The sequence below is a fragment of the Stigmatopora nigra genome, unplaced genomic scaffold (genome assembly GCF_051989575.1).
Source record: "Stigmatopora nigra isolate UIUO_SnigA unplaced genomic scaffold, RoL_Snig_1.1 HiC_scaffold_24, whole genome shotgun sequence".
Lineage (NCBI taxonomy): Eukaryota > Metazoa > Chordata > Actinopteri > Syngnathiformes > Syngnathidae > Stigmatopora > Stigmatopora nigra.
Window position 1 is genome coordinate 2,152,922 of NW_027551603.1, and position 18,087 is coordinate 2,171,008.

Here is an 18,087-nt window from a genome sequence, read left to right on the forward strand (position 1 = left end):
AAAGATGCGGGGTATGATGCTCACAGCACCTGGTATTCCCAAGCGGTCTCCCAATCAGGTACTAACCAGGTCGAACAATGCTTGGCTTCCTAGATCGGACGAGATCGGGCCTTTTCAGGGTGGTATGGCCGTGAGCGGTACTGCACTAGCAGATGGACACCCATGAAATGTCGAAAAAGATGCGGGGTATGATGCTCACAGCACCTGGTATTCCCAAGCGGTCTCCCAATTAGGTACTAACCAGGCCGATCCATGTTTGGCTTCCGAGATCGGACGAGATCGGACGAGATCGGGCCTTTTCAGGGTGGTATGGCCGTGAGCGGTACTGCACTAGCAGATGGACACCCATGAAATGTCGAAAAAGATGCGGGGTATGATGCTCACAGCACCTGGTATTCCCAAGCGGTCTCCCAATCAGGTACTAACCAGGCCGAACGATGCTTGGCTTCCTAGATCGGGCGAGATCGGGCCTTTTCAGGGTGGTATGGCCGTGAGCGGTACTGCTTTTGCAGATGGACACCCATGAAATGTCGAAAAAGATGCGGGGAATGATGCTCACAGCACCTGGTATTCCAAAGTGGTCTCCCAATCAGGTACTTACCAGGCCGAACCATGCTTGCCTTCCGAAATCGGACGAGATCGGGCCTTTTCAGGGTGGTATGGCCGTGAGCGGTACCGCTCTTGCAGATGGACACCCATGAAATGTCGAAAAAGATGCGGGGTATGATGCTCACAGCACCTGGTATTCCCAAGCGGTCTCCCAATCAGGTACTAAACAGGATGAACCATGCTTGGCTTCCGATATCGGACGAGATCAGGCCTTTTCAGGGTGGTATGGCCGTGAGTAGTACTGCTCATGCAGATGGACACCCATGAAATGTCGAAAAAAATGCGGGGTATGATGCTCACAGCACCTGGTATTCCCAAGAGGTCTCCCAATCAGGTACTAACCAGGCCGAACCATGCTTGGCTTCCAAGATCGGACGAGATCGGGCCTTTACAGGGTGGTATGGCCGTGAGCGGTACTTCTCTTGCAGATGGACACCCATGAAATGTCGAAAAATATGCGGGGTATGATGCTCACAGCACCTGGTATTCCCAAGCTGTCTCCCAATCAGGTACTAACCAGGCCGAACCATGCTTGGCTGCCGAGATCGGACGAGATCGGGCGAGACCGGACCTTTTCAGGGTGGTATGGCCGTGAGCGGTACTGCTCTTGCAGATGGACACCCATGAAATGTCGAAAAAGATGCAGGGTATGATGCTCACAGCACCTGGTATTCCCAAGCGGTCTCCCAATCAGGTACTAACCAGGCCGAACCATGCTTGGCTGCCGAGATCGGGCGAGATCGGGCGAGATCGGGCCTTTTCAGGGTGGTATGGCCGTGAGCGGTACTGCTCTTGCAGATGGACACCCATGAAATGTCGAAAAAGATGCGGGGTATGATGCTCACAGCACCTGGTATTCCCAAGCGGTCTCCCAATCAGGTACTAAACAGGCCGAACCATGCTTGGCTGCCGAGATCGGACGAGATCGGACGAGATCGGGCCTTATCAGGGTGGTATGGCCGTGAGCGGTACTGCACTAGCAGATGGACACCCATGAAATGTCGAAAAAGATGCGGGGTATGATGCTCACAGCACCTGGTATTCCCAAGCGGTCTCCCAATCAGGTACTAACCAGGCCGAACCATGATTGGCTTCCGAGATCAGATGAGATCGGGCCTTTTCAGGGTGGTATGGCCGTGAGCGGTACTGCTATTGCAGATGGACACCCATGAAATGTCGAAAAAGATGCGAGGTATGATGCTCACAGCACCTGGTATTCCCAAGCGGTCTCCCAATCAGGTACTAAACAGGCCGAACCATGCTTGGCTGCCGAGATCGGACGAAATCGGGCGAGATCGGGCCTTATCAGGGTGGTATGGCCTTGAGCGGTACTGCACTAGCAGATGGACACCCATGAAATGTCGAAAAAGATGCGGGGTATGATGCTCACAGCACCTGGTATTCCCAAGCGGTCTCCCAATCGGGTACTAACCAGGCCGAACCATGCTTGGCTGCCGAGATCGGACAAGATCGGGCGAGATCGGGCCTTATCAGGGTGGTATGGCCGTGAGCGGTACTGCTCTTGCAGATGGACATCCATGAAATGTCGAAAAAGATGCGGGGTATGATGCTCACAGCACCTGGTATTCCCAAGCGGTCTCCCAATCAGGTACTAAACAGGCCGAACCATGCTTGGCTTCCGAGATCGGACGAGATCGGGCCTTTTCAGGGTGGTATGGCCGTGAGCGGTACTGCACTAGCAGATGGACACCCATGAAATGTCGAAAAAGATGCGGGGTATGATGCTCACAGCACCTGGTATTCCCAAGCGGTCTCCCAATCAGGTACTAACCAGGCCGAACCATGCTTGGCTTCCGAGATCGGGCGAGATCGGGCCTTTTCAGGGTGGTATGGCCGTGAGCGATATTGCACTTGCAGATGGACACCCATGAAATGTCGAAAAAGATGCGGGGTATGATGCTCACAGCACCTGGTATTCCGAAGCGGTCTCCCAATCAGGTACTAACCAGGCCGAACAATGCTTGGCTGCCGAGATCGGACGAGATCGGACGAGATCGGGCCTTATCAGGGTGGTATGGCCGTGAGCGGTACTGCTCTTGCAGATGGACACCCTTGAAATGTCGAAAAAGATGCGGGGTATGATGCTCACAGCACCTGGTATTCCCAAGCGGTCTCCCAATCAGGTACTAACCAGGCCGAACCATGCTTGGCTGCCGAGATCGGACGAGATCGGGCGAGATCAGGCCTCATCAGGGTGGTATGGCCGTGAGCGGTACTGCTCTTGCAGATGGACACCAATGAAATGTCGAAAAAGATGCGGGGTATGATGCTCACAGCACCTGGTATTCCCAAGCGGTCTCCCAATCAGGTACTAACCAGGCCGAACCATGCTTGGCTGCCGAGAACGGACGAGATCGGGCCTTTTCAGGGTGGTATGGCCGTGAGCGGTACTACTCTTGCAGATGGACACCCATGAAATGTCGAAAAAGATGCGGGGTATGATGCTCACAGCACCTGGTATTCCCAAGCGTTCTCCCAATCAGGTACTAAACAGGCCGAACCATGCTTGGCTTCCGAGATCGGACGAGATCGGGCCTTTTCAGGGTGGTATGGCCGTGAGCTGTACTGCTCTTGCAGATGGACACCCATGAAATGTCGAAAATGATGCGGGGTATGATGCTCACAGCACCTGGTATTCCCAAGCGGTCTCCCAATCAGGTACTAAACAGGCCGAACCATGCTTGGCTTCCGAGATCGGACGAGATCGGGTCTTTCAGGGTGATATGGCCGTGAGCGGTACTGCTTTTGCAGATGGACACCCATGAAATGTCGAAAAAGATGCGGGGCATGGTTCTCACAGAACCTGGTATTCCCAAGCGGTCTCCCAATCAGATACCAACCAGGCCGAACCATGCTTGGCTTCCAAGATCGGACGAGATCGGACGAGATCGGGCCTTTTCAGGGTGGTATGGCCGTGAGCGGTACTGCTCTTGCAGATGGACACCCATGAAATGTCGAAAAAGATGCGGGGCATGGTTCTCACAGCACCTGGTATTCCCAAGCGGTCTCCCAATCAGGTACTAAACAGGCCGAACAATGCTTGGCTTCCGAGATCGGGCGAGATCAGGCCTTTTCAGGGTGGTATGGCTGTGAGCGGTACTGTTCATGCAGATGGACACCCATGAAATGTCGAAAAAGATGCGGGGTATGATGCTCACAGCACCTGGTATTCCCAAGCGGTCTCCCAATCAGGTACTAAACAGGCCGAACAATGCTTGGCTTTCGAGATCGGACGAGATCGGGCCTTTTCAGGGTGGTATGGCCGTAAGCGGTACTGCTCTCGCAGATGGACACCCATGAAATGTCGAAAAAGATGCGGGGCATGGTTCTCACAGCACCTGGTATTCCCAAGCGGTCTCCCAATCAGGTACTAACCAGGCCGAACCATGCTTGGCTGCCGAGATCGGACGAGGTCGGGCGAGATCGGGCCTTTTCAGGGTGGTATGGCCGTGAGTGGTACTGCTCTTGCAGATGGACACCCATGAAATGTCGAAAAAGATGCGGGGTATGATGCTCACAGCACCTGGTATTCCCAAGCGGTCTCCCAATCAGGTACTAAACAGGCCGAACCATGCTTGGCTGCCGAGATCGGACGAGATCGGGCCTTTTCAGGGTGGTATGGCCGTGAGCGGTACTGCTTTAGCAGATGGACACCCATGAAATGTCGAAAAAGATGCAGGGTATGATGCTCACAGCACCTGGTATTCCCAAGCGGTCTCCCAATCAGGTACTAACCAGGCCGAACCATGCTTGGCTGCCGAGATCGGACGAGATCGGACGAGAACGGGCCTTTTCAGGGTGGTATGGCCGTCAGCGGTACTGCTCTTGCAGATGGACACCCATGAAATGTCGAAAAAGATGCGGGGTATGATGCTCACAGCACCTGGTATTCCCAAGCGGTCTCCCAATCAGGTACTAACCAGGCCGAACCATGCTTGGCTGCCGAGATCGGACGAGATCGGACGAGATCGGGCCTTTTCAGGGTGGTATGGCCGTCAGCGGTACTGCTCTTGCAGATGGACACCCATGAAATGTCGAAAAAGATGCGGGGTATGATGCTCACAGCACCTGGTATTCCCAAGCGGTCTCCCAATCAGGTACTAACCAGGCCGAACCATGCTTGGCTTCCGAGGTCGGGCGAGATCGGGCCTTTTCAGGGTGGTATGGCCGTGAACGGTACTGCTCTTGCAGATGGACACCCATGAAATTTCGAAAAAGATGCGGGGTATGATAATCACAGCACCTGGTATTCCCAAGCGGTCTTCCAATCAGGTACTAACCAGGCCGAATCATGCTTGGCTTCCGAGATCGGGCGAGATCGGGCCTTTTCAGGGTGGTATGGCCGTGAGCGGTACTGCACTAGCAGATGGACACCCATGAAATGTCGAAAAAGATGCGGGGTATGATGCTCACAGAACCTGGTATTCCCAAACGGTCTCCCAATCAGGTACTAAACAGGCCGAACCATGCTTGGCTTCCGAGATTGGACGAGATCGGGCCTTTTCAGGGTGGTATGGCCGTGAGCGGTACTGCACTAGCAGATGGACACCCATGAAATGTCGAAAAAGATGCGGGGTATGATGCTCACAGCACCTGGTATTCCCAAGCGGTCTCCCAATCAGGTACTAAACAGGCCGAACGATGCTTGGCTTCCGAGATCGGACGAGATCGGGCCTTTTCAGGGTGGTATGGCCGTGAGCGGTACTGCATTAGCAGATGGACACCCATGAAATGTCGAAAAAGATGCGGGGTATGATGCTCACAGCACCTGGTATTCCCAAGCGGTCTCCCAATCAGGTACTAACCAGGCCGAACCATGCTTGGCTGCCGAGATCGAGCGAGATCGGGCCTTTTCAGGGTGGTATGGCCGTGAGCGGTACTGCTCCTGCAGATGGACTTCCATGAAATTTTGAAAAAGATGCGGGGTATGATGCTCAGAGCACCTGGTATTCCCAAGCGGTCTCCCAATCAGGTACTAACCAGGCCAAACCATGCTTGGCTTCCGAGATTGGACGAGATCAGGCCTTTTCAGGGTGGTATGGCCGTGAGCGGTACTGCTCTAGCAGATGGACACCCATGAAATGTCGAAAAACATGCGGGGTATGATGCTCACAGCACCTGGTATTCCCAAGCGGTCTCCCATTCAGGTACTAAACAGGCTGAACCATGCTTGGCTTCCGAGATCGGACAAGATCGGGCCTTTTCAGGGTGGTATGGCCGTGAGCAGTACTGCACTAGCAGATGGACACCCATGAAATGTCGAAAACAATGCGGGGTATGATGCTCACAGCACATGGTATTCCCAAGCGGTCTCCCAATCAGGTACTAAACAGGCCGAACCATGCTTGGCTGCCGAGATCGGACGAGATCGGGCCTTTTCAGGGTGGTATGGCCGTGAGCGGTACTGCATTAGCAGATGGACACCCATGAAATGTCGAAAAAGATGCGGGGTATGATGCTCACAGCACCTGGTATTCCCAAGCGGTCTCCCAATCAGGTACTAACCAGGCCGAACCATGCTTGGCTGCCGAGATCGAGCGAGATCGGGCCTTTTCAGGGTGGTATGGCCGTGAGCGGTACTGCTCTTGCAGATGGACACCCATGAAATGTCGAAAAAGATGCGGGGTATGATGCTCAGAGCACCTGGTATTCCCAAGCGGTCTCCCAATCAGGTACTAACCAGGCCGAACCATGCTTGGCGTCCGAGATTGGACGAGATCAGGCCTTTTCAGGGTGGTATGGCCGTGAGCGGTACTCTACCAGCAGATGGACACCCATGAAATGTCGAAAAAGATGCGGGGTATGATGCTCACAGCACCTGGTATTCCCAAGCGGTCTCCCAATCAGGTACTAACCAGGCCGAACCATGCTTGGCTGCCGAGATCGGGCGAGATCGGGCCTTTTCAGGGTGGTATGGCCGTGAGCGGTACTGCACTAGCAGATGGACACCCATGAAATGTCGAAAAAGATGCAGGGTATGATGCTCACAGCACCTGGTATTCCCAAGCGGTCTCCCAATCAGGTACTAACCAGGCCGAACCATGCTTGGCTTCCGAGATCGGACGAGACCGGGCCTTTTCAGGGTGGTATGGCCGTGAGCGGTGCTGCTCTTGCAGATGGACACCCATGAAATGTCGAAAAAGATGCGGGGTATGATGCTCACAGCACCTGGTATTCCCAAGCGGTCTCCCAATCAGGTTCTAACCAGGCCGAACCATGCTTGGCTGCCGAGATCGGACGAGATCGGACGAGATCGGGCCTTTTCAGGGTGGTATGGCTGTGAGCGGTACTGCACTAGCAGATGGACACCCATGAAATGTCGAAAAAGATGCGGGGTATGATGCTCACAGCACCTGGTATTCCAAAGCGGTCTCCCAATCAGGTACTAACCAGGCCAAACCATGCTTGGCTTCCTAGATCGGACGAGATCGGACGAGATCGGGCCTTTTCAGGGTGGTATGGCCGTGAGCGGTACTGCACTAGCAGATGGACACCCATGAAATGTCGAAAAAGATGCGGGGTATGATGCTCACAGCACCTGGTATTCCCAAGCGGTCTCCCAATTAGGTACTAACCAGGCCGATCCATGTTTGGCTTCCGAGATCGGACGAGATCGGACGAGATCGGGCCTTTTCAGGGTGGTATGCCCGTGAGCGGTACTGCACTAGCAGATGGACACCCATGAAATGTCGAATAAGATGCGGGGTATGATGCTCACAGCACCTGGTATTCCCAAGCGGTCTCCCAATCAGGTACTAACCAGGCCAAACCATGCTTGGCTTCCTAGATCGGTCAAGATCGGGCCTTTTCAGGGTGGTATGGCCGTGAGCGGTACAACTTTTGCAGATGGACACCCATGAAATGTCGAAAAAGATGCGGGGTATGATGCTCACAGCACCTGGTATTCCCAAGCGGTCTCCCAATCAGGTACTTACCAGGCCGAACCATGCTGGGCTTCCGAGATCGGAGGAGATTGGGCCTTTTCAGGGTGGTATGGCCGTGAGCGATACTACTCTTGCAGATGGACACCCATGAAATGTCGAAAAAGATGCGGGGCAAGATGCTCACAGCACCTGGTATTCCCAAGCGGTCTCCCAATCAGGTACTAACCAGGCCGAACCATGCTTGGCTGCCGAGAACGGACGAGATCGGGCGAGATCGGGCCTTTTCAGGGTGGTATGGCCGTGAGCGGTACTGCACTAGCAGATGGACACCCATGAAATGTCGAAAAAGATGCGGGGTATGATGCTCACAGCACCTGGTATTCCCAAGCGGTCTCCCAATCAGGTACTAACCAGGCCAAACCATGCTTGGCTTCCTAGATCGGACGAGATCGGGCCTTTTCAGGGTGGTATGGCCGTGAGCAGTACTGCTTTTGCAGATGGACACCCATGAAATGTCGAAAAAGATGCGGGGTATGATGCTCACAGCACCTGGTATTCCCAAGCGGTCTCCCAATCAGGTACTAACCAGGCCGAACCATGCTTGGCTGCCGAGATCGGACGAGATCGGGCGAGATCGGGCCTTATCAGGGTGGTATGGCCGAGAGCGGTACTGCTCTTGCAGATGGACACCCATGAAATGTCGAAAAAGATGCGGGGTATGATGCTCACAGCACCTGGTATTCCCAAGCGGTCTCCCAATCAGGTACTAAACAGGCCGAACCATGCTTGGCTTCCGAGATCGGACGAGATCGGGCCTTTTCAGGGTGGTATGGCCGTGAACGGTACTGCACTAGCAGATGGACACCCATGAAATGTCGAAAAAGATGCGGGGTATGATGCTCACAGCACCTGGTATTCCCAAGCGGTCTCCCAATCAGGTACTAACCAGGCCGAACCATGCTTGGCTTCCGAGATCGGGCGAGATCGGGCCTTTTCAGGGTGGTATGGCCGTGAGCGGTACTGCTCTTGCAGATGGACACCCATGAAATGTCGAAAAAGATGCGGGGTATGATGCACACAGCACCTGGTATTCCCAAGCGGACTCCCAATCAGGTACTAACCAGGCGGAACCATGCTTGGCTTCCGAGATCGAACGAGATCGGGCCTTTTCAGGGTGGTATGGCCGTGAGCGGTACTGCACTAGCAGATGGACACCCATGAAATGTCGAAAAAGATGCGGGGTATGATGCACACAGCACCTGGTATTCCCAAGCGGTCTCCCAATCAGGTACTAACCAGGCCGAACCATGCTTGGCCGCCGAGATCGGACGAGATCAGGCCTTTTCAGGGTGGTATGGCCGTAAGCGGTACTGCTCTTGCAGATGGACACCCATGAGCTAAAGTATTAATTCGACCTTCTACACCTGCTACCCAAATCAATTGGGATTTGACATTATTCAAAGTCAGTTGGAATATTCAGGTTATAAAAGAGGGGGGAAAAGGCAGGAATATATACAGCTATGTTTTACTTTTGTGCATTTCAGGCCAAATTGGTATTTGTCTTTGAGTCAGCAATAATAACAAAGGAGTAAAGTCAGCTTGATTGCAGTAAGACTTTTTGCACTCTATACACTCAATTTTCACATGTTGTTTTACTTCTGGACGCTGCAAATGGACTGCACATCTGTTGCATCGTGTGTATATATGTGTATTACCGTACTTTGAATTTTGATTTAAACCTTTACAACCCAACTACCTCAGATCAAGCAATTATAATGTAAAGTAGTAGATGTTTAAAAAAAGCACCAAATGCAAAAAGATAACAAAATAACAATACTAAATAGTCAAATAAGCAACTCCATTATTCTTTTAGAGAAAATATCTCAGCGGGGTCAAGTCATTCAATTCAAATCGACTGGTAATCAGATTCAATTAAAGACTAACCGATTGGGTGCAATGTTGTAGTGGCAGCACAACTAAATGAATTCACTGAATTTAAATGGGATTTATAAGTGTTTTCACATTTTATACTGTAAAACAAAAAATCACATAGGATTTATGGTTAAACACTGGAGCTACAGAATTTTACCAGAAATTACATTCAATTGGTATAGCACTTCAATAACCACCAATTTATTGGAACACTATTGTAGATTTTTCATTTCACTGAAACTAAAATTATATTGCTCCACCACCACATGCACACACCCCTTTTTTACTGTATAACTCTAGCAACCACAAGTATTTTATTTTTATTTTTTTTAAGAAGAAAATGACTGACTATTCTTCTGTCTGTTCAGATATCACTACTTTTACATGATAAGAGAAGTAATTTTTAAAGAAGGCTCAGCAAAATACCCAGCATTCAATAGTACTGGCATGCTGGATCTTGCAAACTACACTCCTCAACTGCACGGAAAAAAAATAGAAAAAAACAGTCATACATTGTCTGCAGTACTTTCCACTCATTCGCTTACACTTTGTACTCCATCCTTTCTACACAAAAAGCATCATCCCGCTGTTACAGAGTAAAGAAGGTTGCACAGAGTCCTTTTCTTGCTGTTCTGTCTCTTTAGAACAGAAGGACACTTTGCGCTTCACAGAATGCAAGTCTACAAGTACTGCTGCTTAGATGTGGTTGAATGTTAGGCCCCTAAGAAATACATGTGAAGCAACAGCAATGCTTTACAAGGTGTCTATTGTTTATATAAATAAACATAAAACAGGTTACGAAAACATGCTGTAAAATCCAAATCATATTTTATCATAGTTTCACATGCTTAAACTAATAGTAATTGTTTAGTATAAATGATCGTCATGTGAAAGACATTGTTTAGTATTCTTTCATTCATTCATTCTCTCAACCGCTTATCCTCACAAGGGTCACGGGGGGTGCTAAGGCCTATGCCAGCTATCTACGGGCACCAGGCGGGGGACAAAAGAATGAACATAATTTAAAGTAATTGCTCTACAGTTGTACTGCATACCGGAGGTCATTTAATTCATTCAGATCAAGAACCTCAAATAACATATCGGCTGGTATTGTTGGAGATGGAAATCCAACTCATTTTATCTCTGAGGGCTAGCTGCGAATGCACTTGCATTATGTCAGTAAAATTCTAGAAATCATAGCGAAAGGGTTATTTTTCAAGAAAATCTGTTCCCGAAAGACCGACAAATTGTCTTTATTTGATGCTCTTGTCAGGAGAGGTTGGATTGCCTTTCCTGGCATGACGTCACGATAACTATCAGCTGTCACTAATTACGTGATTAGATTATTTTTGGCGTCACTGGACAAGGTCCAAGTGGACATGGGGAAGCTGGAGCACCTCTTTGAGTCCAGGGCCAAAGAGACGCCATGGGCCAAGAAAGCGCCAGAGAGCAAAAAGTCCGAGATCCTGGTTCTGGACTCCAAGCGGAGCACCGCCATCAACATCGGGATGACGGTCCTGCCCGCCGTTCACGTCATCAAGAGCGCCATCCTCAACTTTGACGACTTTGCCATCAACAAGGAGGGTGTGGAGAAGATCCTGAGCATGACGCCCACAGAGGAGGAGAAGCAGAAGATCCGCGAGGCTCGCTCGGCCAATCCCGACGTTCCCCTGGGGACGGCCGAGGAATTCCTCTCGGGCCTGGCTTCCGTCAGCGCCTTGACCCCCCGCCTGCAGCTGTGGTCTTTCAAACTCAACTATGAGGCACTCGAGCAGGAGATCGCCGAGCCCCTGTTTGACCTGAAGTTGGGCATGGAGCAGCTGGCCGGCAACCGGACCTTCAAGAAGATCCTGGCCACGCTGCTGGCCGTGGGGAACTTCCTCAACGGGTGTCCTCCTCACCAGAATCTTCAGGCTCCCTCCATGGTGAATCAATTCCTCTGGGCATAGGCATAAGATAACTTGGGCGCTCTCTGGTGGTTGTACGCACCTGGGCATCATGATGAAACGGTAAAGGCTTCCCAGGGCGACGTGCATAGCAGTGGTGGGGCGTATGAGTACGCTGCGGCTCTAACTCTTCTACCAGCTGTGGCTCATCTCTAGAAATGATGTGCCTGAGAGCCCCGCACCACGGTGTGTCCATTACAAAATTCCTAAACGATTCTGAGGGGTTTCTTATACATTCCAAGCAGTCCGGTGTCTTCGAGGTGGATGGTTTGCGTCGCCGAGTGCGTCGGCGCGAGCGTGGGTGGCGCTCCGCTGGGTCCATAATGGTTGGATCGTGCTGTTACGATTTCGCCGCGTAGTGCGACGCGATCGTAGGGTAAGTTGAACCCAGATGCAGAGTCGCCGAAGTAATTGGAAAGGTGAGGCAGATCTGTAGCTCTTGTTGGTTGATTTAATAAACGGGGTAACATAACTTAAACAACTTGGCTTGACCACTCATTACAAACGAACTGAACATGCGGCGTGGCGTCAATGGAAACAGCAATTACTACGAGGATTAACAGGAAACGAAACCAGAACTTAACCAGTCGATCCAACCGCGCCCACAGAAAATCATAATGCTTAAATACCAAAAATAATCTAATCACGTAATTAGTGACAGCTGATAGTTATCGTGACGTCATGCCAGGAAAGGCAATCCAACCACTCCTGACAGCTCTGAGTGATTTTGGATCCTTTGTTTCTCCCCCAAGTAATGAGGACATGTTCTTTTTAAGATAGCTCTCCATCTAAGTCCTACTATAGGTCCAGTCTTGGTAAAAGGTGCATGATGACAACTGATCTATCTGAAATCCAGAATTTGATCTGGATTTCAGATAGATCACCCATGAAATGTCGAAAAAGATGCGGGGTATGATGCTCACAGCACCTGGTATTCCCAAGCGGTCTCCCAATCAGTTACTAACCAGGCCGAACCATGCTTGGCTTCCGAGATCGGACGAGATCGGGCCTTTTCAGGGTGGTATGGCCGTGAGCGGTACTGCACTAGCAAATGGACACCCATGAAATGTCGAAAAAGATGCGGGGTATGATGCTCACAGTACCTGGTATTCCCAAGCGGTCTCCCAATCAGGTACTAACCAGGCCGAACCATGCTTGGCTTCTGAGATCGGACGAGATCGGTCCTTTTCAGGGTGGTATGGCCGTAAGCGGTACTGCTCTTGCAGATGGACACCCATGAAATGTCGAAAAAGATGCGGGGTATGATGCTCACAGCACCTGGTATTCCCAAGCGGTCTCCCAATCAGGTACTAAACAGGCCGAACCATGCTTGGCTTCCGAGATCGGACGAGATCGGGCCTTTTCAGGGTGGTATGGCCGTGAACGGTACTGCACTAGCAGATGGACACCCATGAAATGTCGAAAAAGATGCGGGGTATGATGCTCACAGCACCTGGTATTCCCAAGCGGTCTCCCAATCAGGTACTAACCAGGCCGAACCATGCTTGGCTTCCGAGATCGGGCGAGATCGGGCCTTTTCAGGGTGGTATGGCCGTGAGCGGTACTGCTCTTGCAGATGGACACCCATGAAATGTCGAAAAAGATGCGGGGTATGATGCTCACAGCACCTGGTATTCCCAAGCGGTCCCCCAATCAGGTACTAAACAGGCCGAACCATGCTTGGCTTCCGAGATCGGACGAGATCGGGCCTTTTCAGGGTGGTATGGCCGTGAGCGGTACTGCACAAGCAGATGGACACCCATGAAATGTCGAAAAAGATGCGGGGTATGATGCACACAGCACCTGGTATTCCCAAGCGGTCTCCCAATCAGGTACTAACCAGGCCGAACCATGCTTGGCCGCCGAGATCGGACGAGATCAGGCCTTTTCAGGGTGGTATGGCCGTAAGCAGTACTGCTCTTGCAGATGGACACCCATGAGCTAAAGTATTAATTCGACCTTCTACACCTGCTACCCAAATCAATTGGGATTTGACATTATTCAAAGTCAGTTGGAATATTCAGGTTATAAAAGAGGGGGGAAAAGGCAGGAATATATACAGCTATGTTTTACTTTTGTGCATTTCAGGCCAAATTGGTATTTGTCTTTGAGTCAGCAATAATAACAAAGGAGTAAAGTCAGCTTGATTGCAGTAAGACTTTTTGCACTCTATACACTCAATTTTCACATGTTGTTTTACTTCTGGACGCTGCAAATGGACTGCACATCTGTTGCATCGTGTGTATATATGTGTATTACCGTACTTTGAATTTTGATTTAAACCTTTACAACCCAACTACCTCAGATCAAGCAATTATAATGTAAAGTAGTAGATGTTTAAAAAAAGCACCAAATGCAAAAAGATAACAAAATAACAATACTAAATAGTCAAATAAGCAACTCCATTATTCTTTTAGAGAAAATATCTCAGCGGGGTCAAGTCATTCAATTCAAATCGACTGGTAATCAGATTCAATTAAAGACTAACTGATTGGGTGCAATGTTGTAGTGGCAGCACAAATAAATGAATTCACTGAATTTAAATGGGATTTATAAGTGTTTTCACATTTTATACTGTAAAACAAAAAATCACATAGGATTTATGGTTAAACACTGGAGCTACAGAATTTTACCAGAAATTACATTCAATTGGTATAGCACTTCAATAACCACCAATTTATTGGAACACTATTGTAGATTTTTCATTTCACTGAAACTAAAATTATATTGCTCCACCACCACATGCACACACCCCTTTTTTACTGTATAACTCTAGCAACCACAAGTATTTTATTTTTATTTTTTTAAGAAGAAAATGACTGACTATTCTTCTGTCTGTTCAGATATCACTACTTTTACATGATAAGAGAAGTAATTTTTAAAGAAGGCTCAGCAAAATACCCAGCATTCAATAGTACTGGCATGCTGGATCTTGCAAACTACACTCCTCAACTGCACGGAAAAAAAATAGAAAAAAACAGTCATACATTGTCTGCAGTACTTTCCACTCATTCGCTTACACTTTGTACTCCATCCTTTCTACACAAAAAGCATCATCCCGCTGTTACAGAGTAAAGAAGGTTGCACAGAGTCCTTTTCTTGCTGTTCTGTCTCTTTAGAACAGAAGGACACTTTGCGCTTCACAGAATGCAAGTCTACAAGTACTGCTGCTTAGATGTGGTTGAATGTTAGGCCCCTAAGAAATACATGTGAAGCAACAGCAATGCTTTACAAGGTGTCTATTGTTTATATAAATAAACATAAAACAGGTTACGAAAACATGCTGTAAAATCCAAATCATATTTTATCATAGTTTCACATGCTTAAACTAATAGTAATTGTTTAGTATAAATGATCGTCATGTGAAAGACATTGTTTAGTATTCTTTCATTCATTCATTCTCTCAACCGCTTATCCTCACAAGGGTCACGGGGGGTGCTAAGGCCTATCCCAGCTATCTACGGGCACCAGGCGGGGGACAAAAGAATGAACATAATTTAAAGTAATTGCTCTACAGTTGTACTGCATACCGGAGGTCATTTAATTCATTCAGATCAAGAACCTCAAATAACATATCGGCTGGTATTGTTGGAGATGGAAATCCAACTCATTTTATCTCTGAGGGCTAGCTGCGAATGCACTTGCATTATGTCAGTAAAATTCTAGAAATCATAGCGAAAGGGTTATTTTTCAAGAAAATCTGTTCCCGAAAGACCGACAAATTGTCTTTATTTGATGCTCTTGTCAGGAGAGGTTGGATTGCCTTTCCTGGCATGACGTCACGATAACTATCAGCTGTCACTAATTACGTGATTAGATTATTTTTGGCGTCACTGGACAAGGTCCAAGTGGACATGGGGAAGCTGGAGCACCTCTTTGAGTCCAGGGCCAAAGAGACGCCATGGGCCAAGAAAGCGCCAGAGAGCAAAAAGTCCGAGATCCTGGTTCTGGACTCCAAGCGGAGCACCGCCATCAACATCGGGATGACGGTCCTGCCCGCCGTTCACGTCATCAAGAGCGCCATCCTCAACTTTGACGACTTTGCCATCAACAAGGAGGGTGTGGAGAAGATCCTGAGCATGACGCCCACAGAGGAGGAGAAGCAGAAGATCCGCGAGGCTCGCTCGGCCAATCCCGACGTTCCCCTGGGGACGGCCGAGGAATTCCTCTCGGGCCTGGCTTCCGTCAGCGCCTTGACCCCCCGCCTGCAGCTGTGGTCTTTCAAACTCAACTATGAGGCACTCGAGCAGGAGATCGCCGAGCCCCTGTTTGACCTGAAGTTGGGCATGGAGCAGCTGGCCGGCAACCGGACCTTCAAGAAGATCCTGGCCACGCTGCTGGCCGTGGGGAACTTCCTCAACGGGTGTCCTCCTCACCAGAATCTTCAGGCTCCCTCCATGGTGAATCAATTCCTCTGGGCATAGGCATAAGATAACTTGGGCACTCTCTGGTGGTTGTACGCACCTGGGCATCATGATGAAACGGTAAAGGCTTCCCAGGGCGACGTGCATAGCAGTGGTGGGGCGTATGAGTACGCTGCGGCTCTAACTCTTCTACCAGCTGTGGCTCATCTCTAGAAATGATGTGCCTGAGAGCCCCGCACCACGGTGTGTCCATTACAAAATTCCTAAACGATTCTGAGGGGTTTCTTATACATTCCAAGCAGTCCGGTGTCTTCGAGGTGGATGGTTTGCGTCGCCGAGTGCGTCGTCGCGAGCGTGGGTGGCGCTCCGCTGGGTCCATAATGGTTGGATCGTGCTGTTACGATTTCGCCGCGTAGTGCGACGCGATCGTAGGGTAAGTTGAACCCAGATGCAGAGTCGCCGAAGTAATTGGAAAGGTGAGGCAGATCTGTAGCTCTTGTTGGTTGATTTAATAAACGGGGTAACATAACTTAAACAACTTGGCTTGACCACTCATTACAAACGAACTGAACATGCGGCGTGGCGTCAATGGAAACAGCAATTACTACGAGGATTAACAGGAAACGAAACCAGAACTTAACCAGTCGATCCAACCGCGTCCACAGAAAATCATAATGCTTAAATACCAAAAATAATCTAATCACGTAATTAGTGACAGCTGATAGTTATCGTGACGTCATGCCAGGAAAGGCAATCCAACCACTCCTGACAGCTCTGAGTGATTTTGGATCCTTTGTTTCTCCCCCAAGTAATGAGGACATGTTCTTTTTAAGATAGCTCTCCATCTAAGTCCTACTATAGGTCCAGTCTTGGTAAAAGGTGCATGATGACAACTGATCTATCTGAAATCCAGAATTTGATCTGGATTTCAGATAGATCACCCATGAAATGTCGAAAAAGGTGCGGGGTATGATGCTCACAGCACCTGGTATTCCCAAGCGGTCTCCCAATCAGGTACTAACCAGGCCGTACCATGCTTGGCTTCCGAGATCGAACGAGATCGGGCCTTTTCAGGGTGGTATGGCCGTGAGCGGTACTGCTCCTGCAGATGGACACCCATGAAATGTCGAAAAAGATGCGGGGTATGATGCTCACTGCACCTGGTATTCCCAAGCGGTCTCCCAATCAGGTACTAACCAGGCCGAACCATGCTTGGCTTCCGAGATCGGACGAGATCGGGCCTTTTCAGGGTGGTATGGCCGTGAGCGGTACTGCTTCTGCAGATGGACACCCATGAAATGTCGAAAAAGATGCGGGGTATGCTGCTCACAGCACCTGGTATTCCCAAGCGGTCTCCCAATCAGGTACTAAACAGGCCGAACCATGCTTGGCTTCCGAGATCGGAGGAGATCGGGCCTTTTCAGAATGGTATGGCCGTGAGCGGTACTGCTCTTGCAGATGGACACCCATGAAATGTCGAAAAAGATGCGGGGTATGATGCTCACAGCACCTGGTATTCCCAAGCGGTCTCCCAATCAGGTACTAACCAGGCCGAACCATTCTTGGCTTCCGAGATCGGACGAGATCGGGCCTTTTCAGGGTGGTATGGCCGTGAACGGTACTGCACTAGCAGATGGACACCCATGAAATGTCGAAAAAGATGCGGGGCATGGTTCTCACAGCACCTGGTATTCCCAAGCGGTCTCCCAATCTGGTACTAAACAAGTCTAACCATGCTTGGCTTCCGAGATCGGGCGAGATCGGGCCTTTTCAGGGTGGTATGGCCGTGAGCGGTACTGCTTTTGCAGATGGACACCCATGAAATGTCGAAAAAGATGCGGGGTATGATGCTCACAGCACCTGGTATTCCCAAGCGGTCTCCCAACCAGGTACTAACCAGGCCCAACCATGCTTGGCTTCCAAGATCGGACGAGATCGGGCCTTTTCAGGGTGGTATGGCCGTGAGCGGTACTGCACTAGCAGATGGACACCCATGAAATGTCGAAAAAGATGCGGGGTATGATGCTCACAGCACCTGGTATTCCCAAGCGGTCTCCCAATCAGGTACTAACCAGGCCGAACCATGCTTGGCTTCCGAGATCGGACGAGATCAGGCCTTTTCAGGGTGGTATGGCCGTGAGCGGTACTGCTCTTGCAGATGGACACCCATGAGCTAAAGTATTAATTCGACCTTCTACACCTGCTACCCAAATCAATTGGGATTTGACATTATTCAAAGTCAGTTGGAATATTCAGGTTATAAAAGAGGGGGGAAAAGGCAGGAATATATACAGCTATGTTTTACTTTTGTGCATTTCAGGCCAAATTGGT

At 49.8% G+C, this 18,087-nt stretch overlaps 1 non-coding gene and 61 pseudogenes across 1 annotated transcript; all 62 read right to left on the reverse strand.

Moving 5' to 3' along the window:
• Positions 1 to 17: 17 nt before the first annotated feature.
• LOC144184209 (5S ribosomal RNA) lies at positions 18 to 136 on the reverse strand (annotated as a pseudogene).
• A 56-nt stretch (positions 137 to 192) lies between these two features.
• LOC144184657 (5S ribosomal RNA) lies at positions 193 to 321 on the reverse strand (annotated as a pseudogene).
• Positions 322 to 377: 56 nt separating this feature from the next.
• On the reverse strand, positions 378 to 496 carry LOC144185269 (5S ribosomal RNA; annotated as a pseudogene).
• A 56-nt stretch (positions 497 to 552) lies between these two features.
• On the reverse strand, positions 553 to 671 carry LOC144181996 (5S ribosomal RNA; annotated as a pseudogene).
• A 56-nt stretch (positions 672 to 727) lies between these two features.
• On the reverse strand, positions 728 to 846 carry LOC144187104 (5S ribosomal RNA; annotated as a pseudogene).
• Positions 847 to 902: 56 nt separating this feature from the next.
• LOC144188390 (5S ribosomal RNA) lies at positions 903 to 1,021 on the reverse strand (annotated as a pseudogene).
• Positions 1,022 to 1,077: 56 nt separating this feature from the next.
• Positions 1,078 to 1,206, reverse strand: LOC144185857 (5S ribosomal RNA; annotated as a pseudogene).
• Positions 1,207 to 1,262: 56 nt separating this feature from the next.
• LOC144184045 (5S ribosomal RNA) lies at positions 1,263 to 1,391 on the reverse strand (annotated as a pseudogene).
• A 56-nt stretch (positions 1,392 to 1,447) lies between these two features.
• Positions 1,448 to 1,576, reverse strand: LOC144185234 (5S ribosomal RNA; annotated as a pseudogene).
• Positions 1,577 to 1,632: 56 nt separating this feature from the next.
• On the reverse strand, positions 1,633 to 1,751 carry LOC144187870 (5S ribosomal RNA; annotated as a pseudogene).
• Positions 1,752 to 1,807: 56 nt separating this feature from the next.
• On the reverse strand, positions 1,808 to 1,936 carry LOC144187152 (5S ribosomal RNA; annotated as a pseudogene).
• A 56-nt stretch (positions 1,937 to 1,992) lies between these two features.
• LOC144185363 (5S ribosomal RNA) lies at positions 1,993 to 2,121 on the reverse strand (annotated as a pseudogene).
• A 56-nt stretch (positions 2,122 to 2,177) lies between these two features.
• LOC144187665 (5S ribosomal RNA) lies at positions 2,178 to 2,296 on the reverse strand (annotated as a pseudogene).
• Positions 2,297 to 2,352: 56 nt separating this feature from the next.
• Positions 2,353 to 2,471, reverse strand: LOC144188496 (5S ribosomal RNA; annotated as a pseudogene).
• Positions 2,472 to 2,527: 56 nt separating this feature from the next.
• On the reverse strand, positions 2,528 to 2,656 carry LOC144186962 (5S ribosomal RNA; annotated as a pseudogene).
• A 56-nt stretch (positions 2,657 to 2,712) lies between these two features.
• Positions 2,713 to 2,841, reverse strand: LOC144182829 (5S ribosomal RNA; annotated as a pseudogene).
• A 56-nt stretch (positions 2,842 to 2,897) lies between these two features.
• Positions 2,898 to 3,016, reverse strand: LOC144189611 (5S ribosomal RNA; annotated as a pseudogene).
• A 56-nt stretch (positions 3,017 to 3,072) lies between these two features.
• On the reverse strand, positions 3,073 to 3,191 carry LOC144191541 (5S ribosomal RNA; annotated as a pseudogene).
• Positions 3,192 to 3,247: 56 nt separating this feature from the next.
• On the reverse strand, positions 3,248 to 3,365 carry LOC144191426 (5S ribosomal RNA; annotated as a pseudogene).
• Positions 3,366 to 3,606: 241 nt separating this feature from the next.
• Positions 3,607 to 3,725, reverse strand: LOC144186292 (5S ribosomal RNA; annotated as a pseudogene).
• A 56-nt stretch (positions 3,726 to 3,781) lies between these two features.
• LOC144183015 (5S ribosomal RNA) lies at positions 3,782 to 3,900 on the reverse strand (annotated as a pseudogene).
• A 56-nt stretch (positions 3,901 to 3,956) lies between these two features.
• On the reverse strand, positions 3,957 to 4,085 carry LOC144185679 (5S ribosomal RNA; annotated as a pseudogene).
• Positions 4,086 to 4,141: 56 nt separating this feature from the next.
• On the reverse strand, positions 4,142 to 4,260 carry LOC144188851 (5S ribosomal RNA; annotated as a pseudogene).
• Positions 4,261 to 4,316: 56 nt separating this feature from the next.
• LOC144185843 (5S ribosomal RNA) lies at positions 4,317 to 4,445 on the reverse strand (annotated as a pseudogene).
• A 56-nt stretch (positions 4,446 to 4,501) lies between these two features.
• Positions 4,502 to 4,630, reverse strand: LOC144185170 (5S ribosomal RNA; annotated as a pseudogene).
• A 56-nt stretch (positions 4,631 to 4,686) lies between these two features.
• LOC144190373 (5S ribosomal RNA) lies at positions 4,687 to 4,805 on the reverse strand (annotated as a pseudogene).
• A 56-nt stretch (positions 4,806 to 4,861) lies between these two features.
• Positions 4,862 to 4,980, reverse strand: LOC144185503 (5S ribosomal RNA; annotated as a pseudogene).
• Positions 4,981 to 5,036: 56 nt separating this feature from the next.
• Positions 5,037 to 5,155, reverse strand: LOC144184526 (5S ribosomal RNA; annotated as a pseudogene).
• Positions 5,156 to 5,211: 56 nt separating this feature from the next.
• Positions 5,212 to 5,330, reverse strand: LOC144190709 (5S ribosomal RNA; annotated as a pseudogene).
• Positions 5,331 to 5,386: 56 nt separating this feature from the next.
• Positions 5,387 to 5,505, reverse strand: LOC144190323 (5S ribosomal RNA; annotated as a pseudogene).
• A 56-nt stretch (positions 5,506 to 5,561) lies between these two features.
• On the reverse strand, positions 5,562 to 5,680 carry LOC144184184 (5S ribosomal RNA; annotated as a pseudogene).
• Positions 5,681 to 5,736: 56 nt separating this feature from the next.
• On the reverse strand, positions 5,737 to 5,855 carry LOC144182100 (5S ribosomal RNA; annotated as a pseudogene).
• Positions 5,856 to 5,911: 56 nt separating this feature from the next.
• LOC144191928 (5S ribosomal RNA) lies at positions 5,912 to 6,030 on the reverse strand (annotated as a pseudogene).
• Positions 6,031 to 6,086: 56 nt separating this feature from the next.
• LOC144190324 (5S ribosomal RNA) lies at positions 6,087 to 6,205 on the reverse strand (annotated as a pseudogene).
• A 56-nt stretch (positions 6,206 to 6,261) lies between these two features.
• On the reverse strand, positions 6,262 to 6,380 carry LOC144186045 (5S ribosomal RNA; annotated as a pseudogene).
• Positions 6,381 to 6,436: 56 nt separating this feature from the next.
• LOC144189712 (5S ribosomal RNA) lies at positions 6,437 to 6,555 on the reverse strand (annotated as a pseudogene).
• Positions 6,556 to 6,611: 56 nt separating this feature from the next.
• LOC144187932 (5S ribosomal RNA) lies at positions 6,612 to 6,730 on the reverse strand (annotated as a pseudogene).
• A 56-nt stretch (positions 6,731 to 6,786) lies between these two features.
• On the reverse strand, positions 6,787 to 6,915 carry LOC144186677 (5S ribosomal RNA; annotated as a pseudogene).
• Positions 6,916 to 6,971: 56 nt separating this feature from the next.
• Positions 6,972 to 7,100, reverse strand: LOC144186498 (5S ribosomal RNA; annotated as a pseudogene).
• A 56-nt stretch (positions 7,101 to 7,156) lies between these two features.
• Positions 7,157 to 7,285, reverse strand: LOC144186579 (5S ribosomal RNA; annotated as a pseudogene).
• A 56-nt stretch (positions 7,286 to 7,341) lies between these two features.
• Positions 7,342 to 7,460, reverse strand: LOC144184387 (5S ribosomal RNA; annotated as a pseudogene).
• Positions 7,461 to 7,516: 56 nt separating this feature from the next.
• LOC144184680 (5S ribosomal RNA) lies at positions 7,517 to 7,635 on the reverse strand (annotated as a pseudogene).
• Positions 7,636 to 7,691: 56 nt separating this feature from the next.
• Positions 7,692 to 7,820, reverse strand: LOC144184349 (5S ribosomal RNA; annotated as a pseudogene).
• A 56-nt stretch (positions 7,821 to 7,876) lies between these two features.
• Positions 7,877 to 7,995, reverse strand: LOC144189667 (5S ribosomal RNA; annotated as a pseudogene).
• A 56-nt stretch (positions 7,996 to 8,051) lies between these two features.
• On the reverse strand, positions 8,052 to 8,180 carry LOC144184696 (5S ribosomal RNA; annotated as a pseudogene).
• Positions 8,181 to 8,236: 56 nt separating this feature from the next.
• On the reverse strand, positions 8,237 to 8,355 carry LOC144188586 (5S ribosomal RNA; annotated as a pseudogene).
• Positions 8,356 to 8,411: 56 nt separating this feature from the next.
• LOC144188497 (5S ribosomal RNA) lies at positions 8,412 to 8,530 on the reverse strand (annotated as a pseudogene).
• A 56-nt stretch (positions 8,531 to 8,586) lies between these two features.
• LOC144183984 (5S ribosomal RNA) lies at positions 8,587 to 8,705 on the reverse strand (annotated as a pseudogene).
• Positions 8,706 to 8,761: 56 nt separating this feature from the next.
• On the reverse strand, positions 8,762 to 8,880 carry LOC144183696 (5S ribosomal RNA; annotated as a pseudogene).
• A 3,428-nt stretch (positions 8,881 to 12,308) lies between these two features.
• On the reverse strand, positions 12,309 to 12,427 carry LOC144189412 (5S ribosomal RNA; annotated as a pseudogene).
• A 56-nt stretch (positions 12,428 to 12,483) lies between these two features.
• LOC144184066 (5S ribosomal RNA) lies at positions 12,484 to 12,602 on the reverse strand (annotated as a pseudogene).
• A 56-nt stretch (positions 12,603 to 12,658) lies between these two features.
• LOC144188587 (5S ribosomal RNA) lies at positions 12,659 to 12,777 on the reverse strand (annotated as a pseudogene).
• Positions 12,778 to 12,833: 56 nt separating this feature from the next.
• On the reverse strand, positions 12,834 to 12,952 carry LOC144188500 (5S ribosomal RNA; annotated as a pseudogene).
• A 56-nt stretch (positions 12,953 to 13,008) lies between these two features.
• Positions 13,009 to 13,127, reverse strand: LOC144188017 (5S ribosomal RNA; annotated as a pseudogene).
• A 56-nt stretch (positions 13,128 to 13,183) lies between these two features.
• Positions 13,184 to 13,302, reverse strand: LOC144183697 (5S ribosomal RNA; annotated as a pseudogene).
• A 3,427-nt stretch (positions 13,303 to 16,729) lies between these two features.
• On the reverse strand, positions 16,730 to 16,848 carry LOC144183855 (5S ribosomal RNA; annotated as a pseudogene).
• Positions 16,849 to 16,904: 56 nt separating this feature from the next.
• On the reverse strand, positions 16,905 to 17,023 carry LOC144188997 (5S ribosomal RNA; annotated as a pseudogene).
• Positions 17,024 to 17,079: 56 nt separating this feature from the next.
• Positions 17,080 to 17,198, reverse strand: LOC144191765 (5S ribosomal RNA; annotated as a pseudogene).
• Positions 17,199 to 17,254: 56 nt separating this feature from the next.
• Positions 17,255 to 17,373, reverse strand: LOC144189980 (5S ribosomal RNA; annotated as a pseudogene).
• Positions 17,374 to 17,429: 56 nt separating this feature from the next.
• On the reverse strand, positions 17,430 to 17,548 carry LOC144183489 (5S ribosomal RNA; annotated as a pseudogene).
• Positions 17,549 to 17,604: 56 nt separating this feature from the next.
• Positions 17,605 to 17,723, reverse strand: LOC144184220 (5S ribosomal RNA). Its single transcript, XR_013324773.1, has one exon. It is a non-coding gene; the product is annotated as a 5S ribosomal RNA (ribosomal RNA).
• A 56-nt stretch (positions 17,724 to 17,779) lies between these two features.
• LOC144187813 (5S ribosomal RNA) lies at positions 17,780 to 17,898 on the reverse strand (annotated as a pseudogene).
• Between the last annotated feature and the right edge of the window lie 189 nt (positions 17,899 to 18,087).